Source organism: Anser anser (assembly GCF_964211835.1).
Source record: "Anser anser genome assembly, chromosome: 2".
In the NCBI taxonomy this organism is placed as follows: Eukaryota; Metazoa; Chordata; class Aves; order Anseriformes; family Anatidae; genus Anser; species Anser anser.
The window spans coordinates 26,350,254-26,357,513 of record NC_139721.1 but is presented as its reverse complement, the minus strand read 5'-3'; the positions used below and the strand labels follow the sequence as shown (position 1 = coordinate 26,357,513).

The window sequence follows — 7,260 nt, the reverse complement described above, 5'->3', positions numbered from 1 at the left end:
AGTCACCTTAAGGCAGTCACTATCAGCAAGGAGAGCTCAGGGACTTCCTCATTTCATCCTGAAGTAGACAACATTTATGAATTGTATCCACCAACTCGTCTGGGAACCAAAACAACCAGAAACTGCTTGAGGGTCACTGCAGTGAACGCAGTACATATATACATGAGCACAACCAAGTTTGGTGCTGCCAGTCAGGTACTAGAGCACGCTTTATACTAACCAGAAGGAATGTAAGGATTAGGCAGATCACGTCTTAGCACAGACCTGGTTTAACTGGTACTGTCAGAAAAGATATTTGGCTGGCAGCTCTATACTTCTGAGGGCTTCAGGTTACTCTATCCATCAGTGGGCACCGGGTGATGCAGGAACCTCGTGCACTTTCAAACATTTGGAAAATAAAAATATTAATAGCTTTATAAAGAGTATATGTTTTATATAAGGGATTTCACACATACGAGCACAAAGATGTTTCCCTTCAGGCAATAGTTTGCAGTGTAACCACACACGTCCTCAGACGATACTGTAGCTGCGGATGGGAGCTCCCAAAGCGGTCACCTTATTTTCCATTGATTCTGGTCAGACCTGAAACCACTTCACGATTTGAGGGATCACTGATTGAGGCTGGTCAGTCAGATCCTACCAAGGAATGTATATAAAGGTTAGAAGTGGGCTGGAGAGAGAAGATAACATAGGACTAGGGCTGCAGATAGCAGCAGATACACCTTGTCAACATGAGCATACATCATACGCTTTGACTGCAGCAAATCAGGGGGGCTGGGGCAGCTGTTTTTTCCCTTCATATTCCTGTGGCTATTTAAGACAATAGTACAAAGTGAGAGGTGATACTGCTATCAGTAAACGTGTATTCTGCTTTACACATGGCTGACATTACTCATTATGAGCTTCTTGTTTCACAGCCATAACTCCGGATACTTTAGTTTTCAAAAAGTCAACAAAATGTGGAAGCACGAAGCTTCAAGTCGTCTGAAACATCCAGAGCTTATTAAATCTGCTCGTGGGTTGTCACCTAGGAAGACTGTGTAATACTGCAAGGGAAAACAAGCTAAAGAAGGCAGATGCCTTAACAGCTACTAATTGGAATCTAATTACTCTTTCAATTACCTTTCCTCACCACTCAGTCCCCGAGCCAGCTACTGACAGACATCAGCTGTCCACGCGGCATCTCAGCCAGCACAAACTGTATTGAGTGTGAAATCAGACGAGACACTGTTACACCAACATTAGCAGCACGTCTTTCAAACTCTCTGCAGTAGGAAGGCATCGCTGAATATTTCATAGCACACAGTTATAGCTGGCATCTCATTTTGGAGGATACAGAGACAGCATTTCTGCAGGATTCCAGTGCTGCATAGCTGTAGACAAGTGATTAGATGCTATGTACAAACAAGCACACAGCCAAATCACAGTCACGCTGCCCTAATATGGCCTCCCCCATCCTTTTACTTGCATTTGGTCCCCTGCTGTTACAAGTAATTATGTCATATAATAACTTCTACCATCAATCCCTCCCTGAGTTAAAACCCTGAGAAGGTTCCTTGCACATTGGAGGAATGAAAACTAAATACAGTCTTTACTCCCCCAGGGAGATTTTTCTATATATTCTAAGGAATTGCAAATCCCCATCCTCTGGAGAGCTACATATGACCTGGTTCTCAGTCGTCAACATTACAGCAGAGCCTGGAGGTGTCAGGCAGCTGCAGGATCCCTCTGCAGTAAGTCTGTAGCTGCTTGCACCGTGAGCAAGCCCGTGCTGCCACAGCCTAAGCACACACGAAAACTGAAACCATCTCTGTTTACAGATGAGGAACAGAAGCACAAAGATGCTTCCCCCAGATCACAGCAGACCAGCAGACAGCCTCAGACTTCCTGCTTCCAGTGTAGGGCTATTGCCACAGGGCAGCCCTTCCTTCCCCCCCCCCCTTTTTTTTTTTTTTTTTGCTTTTAAACACATCTTAGCTTTGTGGGGACCTGAATTTTGGAAGGCCACCAAGCAGTGAGACTGTTTGAGGTGTGTAGATTTGGTCAGCAGGAGAAAGGTTATCCGTGTGTGGCTTTAATGTGAGGGTTACCGCTGAGGACAGCTGTACATCATTACAATGGCATCGTGGCAGCCCACACTGCTTTCCTACAGGTGCTGCCTGATAAATTTGTATTTTTCTGTCTTCACATACTCTACCACACAGCATACACACACACCACTCTCTTCCATAGGTGGTTTGGCCAGGCTGCGCTTTGGATCTGCCTTTTTGCGAGCAGTTTCTCAAAGCACACTGTCTGTCCCTAGGGGACAGGACCTATACTCCGGCAGGTCAACTGGCAGCATGCAAGGTGGCCAAAAGCTGGTGTGACGGTGATCAGAGGTGAGACAGGGAATACCTGGTGAGGGAAACCTGGTAACTCCCCAGAAAGCAGGAAAAATTTTCTGCAGTGACTCCACGGCTGGATAAAAGCTATATCAATAAGTTAAGAAGTGCCAGGAAACATCCTCAAGCATTCACTCACTGGGGTACACGACTAAACAGTCCCCAGGAGGGTCTCCCAGCTAACCAGCATCCTCCTAAAGGCGTCCAGGCTGAGCTGGGGGTGAGCATGGCTGGGGCATTCATCCAGCACGGATGCCTCCACCCTGTTTAACACGAAAAGTACAGACATAGGCTGTTCCATGACACTATGTCTCAGTGCCAGCCAACAGCCCCAGACGCATGCAATTTATTAGTATGTTCACAGCTTAGCTCCCTGTTAATTACGGCCTGTCAACCTGCTTGCCAAACTGTACCGCTCCTCTTTAGATAGCGCTGGTGGAAGTAAATCATTAGCAGAAGAGAGCAAAGAGAAGAAAAGAAACTTTTGCTGTTATTCTCCCCGCTTCTTCCATCCAGTGCAGACCACAAGGATCCTATAATCAATAATCATTTGGTTTTCTGCACAAATCCCTGCTTGGGAAGATGCAGACAGGGAGATTACAGGCTGCAGACCAGAACTCTCCTCCCTCCTGGCCACACAGGGCACTCCCCCATTAATTAGCTGAACTCGTTAATCAGCACCAGGAAGCTCCTAATAAGACCCAGAGACTCAGTGGTGTTTGGCTGGTTGGTTTCTGTTCGTTTGTTTGTTTTAAATCTAAAGAGAGATGATTACTGCTGTGCACACAAATGGGTCAAGCTAACAGAATACAAAGCAGTTTTCTACCCCAAAGCATCCCTCTGGAAGAAAATTCAAGGTCGGGCTTGCATCAGTTTGTTTTCTTATTATGGGGCAAATCTGGGGGGGCACGTGGCAGCTGATCTTTGCCTCTTGTGCTGCAAGTGAAAAGCCAGGCAGACAGCACTGCGAGGGCAGAACGAGCTGTCAAGGGAGAAGCAGCTCCGCTAAAGAGACAGGAGCAAGTCCTGCTGCCACAGGAGTCCCAAAGACTCCCAATCCTCTGAAATCCCAGCCACTTTCCAAAATAAAATTAAAAAAAAAAAATAATAAAAATTCTGTAACAGATACTGACCTTGTCAATACAAGGAATCCATTTTGAGAGTAGGAAATGGGGGAAGGGAGAAAGACGGTCAAAATGAGCACTGTATAAAAGGCTGCCTGTCTGCCTAAATGTAGCCTGCCTACCCACCTACCTAAAAATGTCCTTATATTTTTAGTGAAAATTTTTTTTTCTTTCCTTCACTCTGACCTAGACTGCAATATACTGTTCCACAAGACGTGGAGCCATCTGTAGCTCACGTTGAATAAACACATCTTTTTATTATCTCTTATGCAGTTTTTCTCCACTAAATATTACTCTGATTATTAAAGGAATGGTATTTCAATAATGGAAGGATTAAAATATTTCACTTAATGAAACAGTTAACACAAGACTTTTCTTTGGGGGACACTGCTTTACAAGCCATTGTTCTGCAAAAAAATGCATGAGCTTACCTCTGTGCTCAATTCAGGCTTTAATTATGTTAAGTCAAAACTTAGACATTTTCCAGAAGTGCTGCTGGAAACTTCATCCCTATGTTCAAGGGGAAGGAGGGGCAAAGGGAAAGACAGCTATTCTTTTTTTTGATAATTAATATCAAGTAAATATTTGTTGAATTTATTTACTGTCTCTGCAGATGAAGGTAAAAGGAATGTTTTAATCAATATTCCTGCATTTTATTAGATCTATAAGATTTAAATGCCTTGAACACGTGGAGAACACTTGGAAAATGAACGTTTTTTTTCCTTATGCAGAATGAGGGGAGAATGTCAGATACAGTGGGGGAGTTCTCTCTCACCCCCTAATTTTGCATATTCAATGTACCATTTTTTCACCCCAGCACATTTCTTAAGCCTTTAAGTAGAAGCTAGAGATTTAATGCATTTATATATGAATATATTGATAAAATAATCTTAAATGTATATGATTACATTTTACTGAAATTTTAAAATACAACTGGTTTTGCTTTTATCTTCTCTATTTCCATTTTAATGAGATGATCAAACTAGCTGGGCACCATCTGTATTTTAATTATTAAATCCCCAAACTGTTAAGTGTACATCAGAAGGCACAAATCTAGACATAATTCCGAGTTCTTGAGATCTATGTGAAGTTAATATTGTAAGAATATTGACACAAGATAATAAAGCATACTAATTCTATCTTAATGCAAAATTTCAGCCTTGCCAAATAGCAGTTGATCTGATCTTGCACGCTGCATCAACCGGAAGGAATTATATCCACATGGAATAAAACTTCATCCCAAGCCAACTTGTGCTAGCAAATGGTATTTGCCTTCAACAATGAGTGCTTCCCTTCACTTGCTGGGAATCAGAAACATCTTTGGAAAGACCGATGTGTTTGGGGGTAAAACCAGGATGCTACTGCATACAATTGCAAGCCTGATTTGGCAGTATTTGCTTCCTGACGCTCCTCCCTGCAAAGCCACGAGCGCAGCATCTCAGAGCTAGTTTCACAGAAGCTGTCCCAGGGCCAGACTTCCAGGTTGTTTTTGTGAGGATGGGAATCTGAGAGGAGATTTTTGACTTGTAAGTTGTGCACGCAGGCATGGAGTCCCACAAAAACCCTTTGTGCAAAATTGCTGTACAGATTAAAATTGTACTGCTGCTAAGTTTCTTTGGTCAGATCAAGAAGAAATGGGCTTTAAAGTCCAAAATGCCTGTGTGCCTGAGATCACAAGACTGTTAGCCTACTTAATCTGCAGCCGCGTCCACGAACAACTCATTTCCTAACCTCTTTGTTCCGCGCCTCCTCTCTCTTCCTGTGCGCAGTACAAAGAGTACAAGCAAAATGTGTCAGCCCTACCTTCAAGATCATCTCAGACATATGCTGAGAGATCTCTACAGCAAAGCGAGACCATATATAGCAAGCGGCATTTTTGCTTTGCATTACTTTACAGCTCCAGCACACCAGCCCACATGATTTAGCTTGGGAAATTTAAGATGTTATTCGGGAGCAGGTCTGGTTCACAGCCCTGTGATTCAATACAAGGAAAGGATGTTTCACATCCTTCGCTTGTGATTTATATTAAACTAAGTGTGCTTCTGAGCTAGTTCTGCAGTTTGCATTTAAATGACATCTATGTACAGCAGGGTTTGGCAAAATTTCAAGAAAGGTTTATCACTTCAATTTCTCTTTCCCAAACTAGTGGAAAGCACGCCTGAGGCAACCCAGCAAGACACAGTCCCTCTCAAAGAGCCAAGGACACTGCTATCACAGCATCTCAATTCAGCGTGAGTGAAGATTCCCAAGTCCTGCCGAGTCCAGAAATCAGTGGGAATCAGGATCGGGAAACTGCTGCTTTCCAGAAGATGGTGTCACACTCCCACTCTGACCCTCCTGTGTCTCACCGACAGCTAAGACAGAGCAATGCAGATGCTAGCAGGTCAGAGGACAGTCGTAGATCACTTCTCAGACGTACTGGTAAATGTCACCCAGAAAAGTTCAGCGCTGCTAGGCACCAACCAAAGTGCTTTGGAAACCCGTGGTTACCCAGCTTTACACATCCTTTCAGCACCAAAGTACTTTCAGAAAGCTGGTCTCCGGGTATCTAACACTTATTACACACCAGGACTTTCAGTGTCTTGTGAGAAGTTCAAACTTTTTTCTTTTTTTAAGATATTTTTCTCCTCTGTTTGTAGAATTACCATTGTACTGCTACAGTTAAACATCTGCTACCTTTACACAATTTTCTAGATAAAATATTTGCTGGAACTGCACAGGCCTGCAAATGCTTCACAGCAACCTTGCACTACTTAAAATATATATTTGGAAGTGTGTAGGCATTTGTATTAATTGTCGTTATTGTAGACACTTATCTCTATGAAGAAAAGCGTGCTGTCCTTCCTTAATGGCTGACATTATAATATTACTTTTATTTGATATTACTTTAAACTGATGCTACTTTTAAAAAGAAAAGTTCAATAAATTCAATGGAATTTTTGAAAATTTACAAATTAAATAGCATGGTGTAGTTACTTCATTTAAGCAGTTAAATACAACAACTCAAAAATTCAATGTTTGGGGACATGTCTAAGGACTTACTCCACAAAATGGCAAAAATACATATTCAGCAGCACAAAATCAAAATTAGTCAGAGATGTCACTTGGGATTTCACATTTGTCTTTGTTCTCCAGCTGTAACGTAGCCAGGTCAGCGTTTGGAGATGCTTTTCTCCTCATCCAAGACCTTCCACAAATAACTGCTTTGCAATGGAAATCAGTGAAGTGCCTGCATTTCGTTACGACCACAGAACGACCAAACAAGATCGAGGCACCGTGCGTTGCTCTGGCCTCAGGGCTGCACGTGTAAACGCGACCTTCTGAACTGCAGTGCCAGAAATGCTGACCCAGTGTAAGGTAAAATTCTTCCACCGTGAGGGTGGGCTAAGACTAGACCAGATCACCCAGGCTTGGGGATCCTCCACCCCTGAAGATATTCAAGCCTCAGCTGGATGTGGCCTTGGACAGCCCGATCTAGCTGGATGTCACCTGAGCAGGGGCTGGACAGCATGACCTACAAGGGTCCCTTCCAATCTTCAATACTCTATAGTGCTATGACCTGGGGACAAACTGCTTTTCAAAGGATCCTCAGCAGACCAACATGACCTCACCTGAGGCAGTGGTTTCCAACTAGGATAGCATGATGAATAATTAGGTGAATTAGGTTTTTAGGAGAAAATTCAGCTCTTAGGCAAGTGCAAGCACACATTCCACCTGTACAGGACTTCCATCAAAGATACCTGAAATAATGT

At 43.1% G+C, this 7,260-nt stretch overlaps 1 long non-coding RNA gene across 3 annotated transcripts; it reads left to right on the top strand.

The window, feature by feature from the left end:
• The first annotated feature begins 2,006 nt into the window (after positions 1 to 2,006).
• LOC310893359 lies at positions 2,007 to 6,623 on the top strand. Of its 3 annotated transcripts, none has more exons than XR_014578929.1 (3): positions 2,007 to 3,241; positions 4,667 to 4,852; positions 5,655 to 6,623. It is a non-coding gene; the product is annotated as an uncharacterized lncRNA (long non-coding RNA). The 3 variants fall into 3 exon arrangements; XR_014578930.1 differs by having other exon boundaries at positions 4,667 to 5,034; XR_014578931.1 differs by having other exon boundaries at positions 2,011 to 3,241; positions 4,667 to 4,772.
• The last annotated feature ends 637 nt before the right edge of the window (positions 6,624 to 7,260 follow it).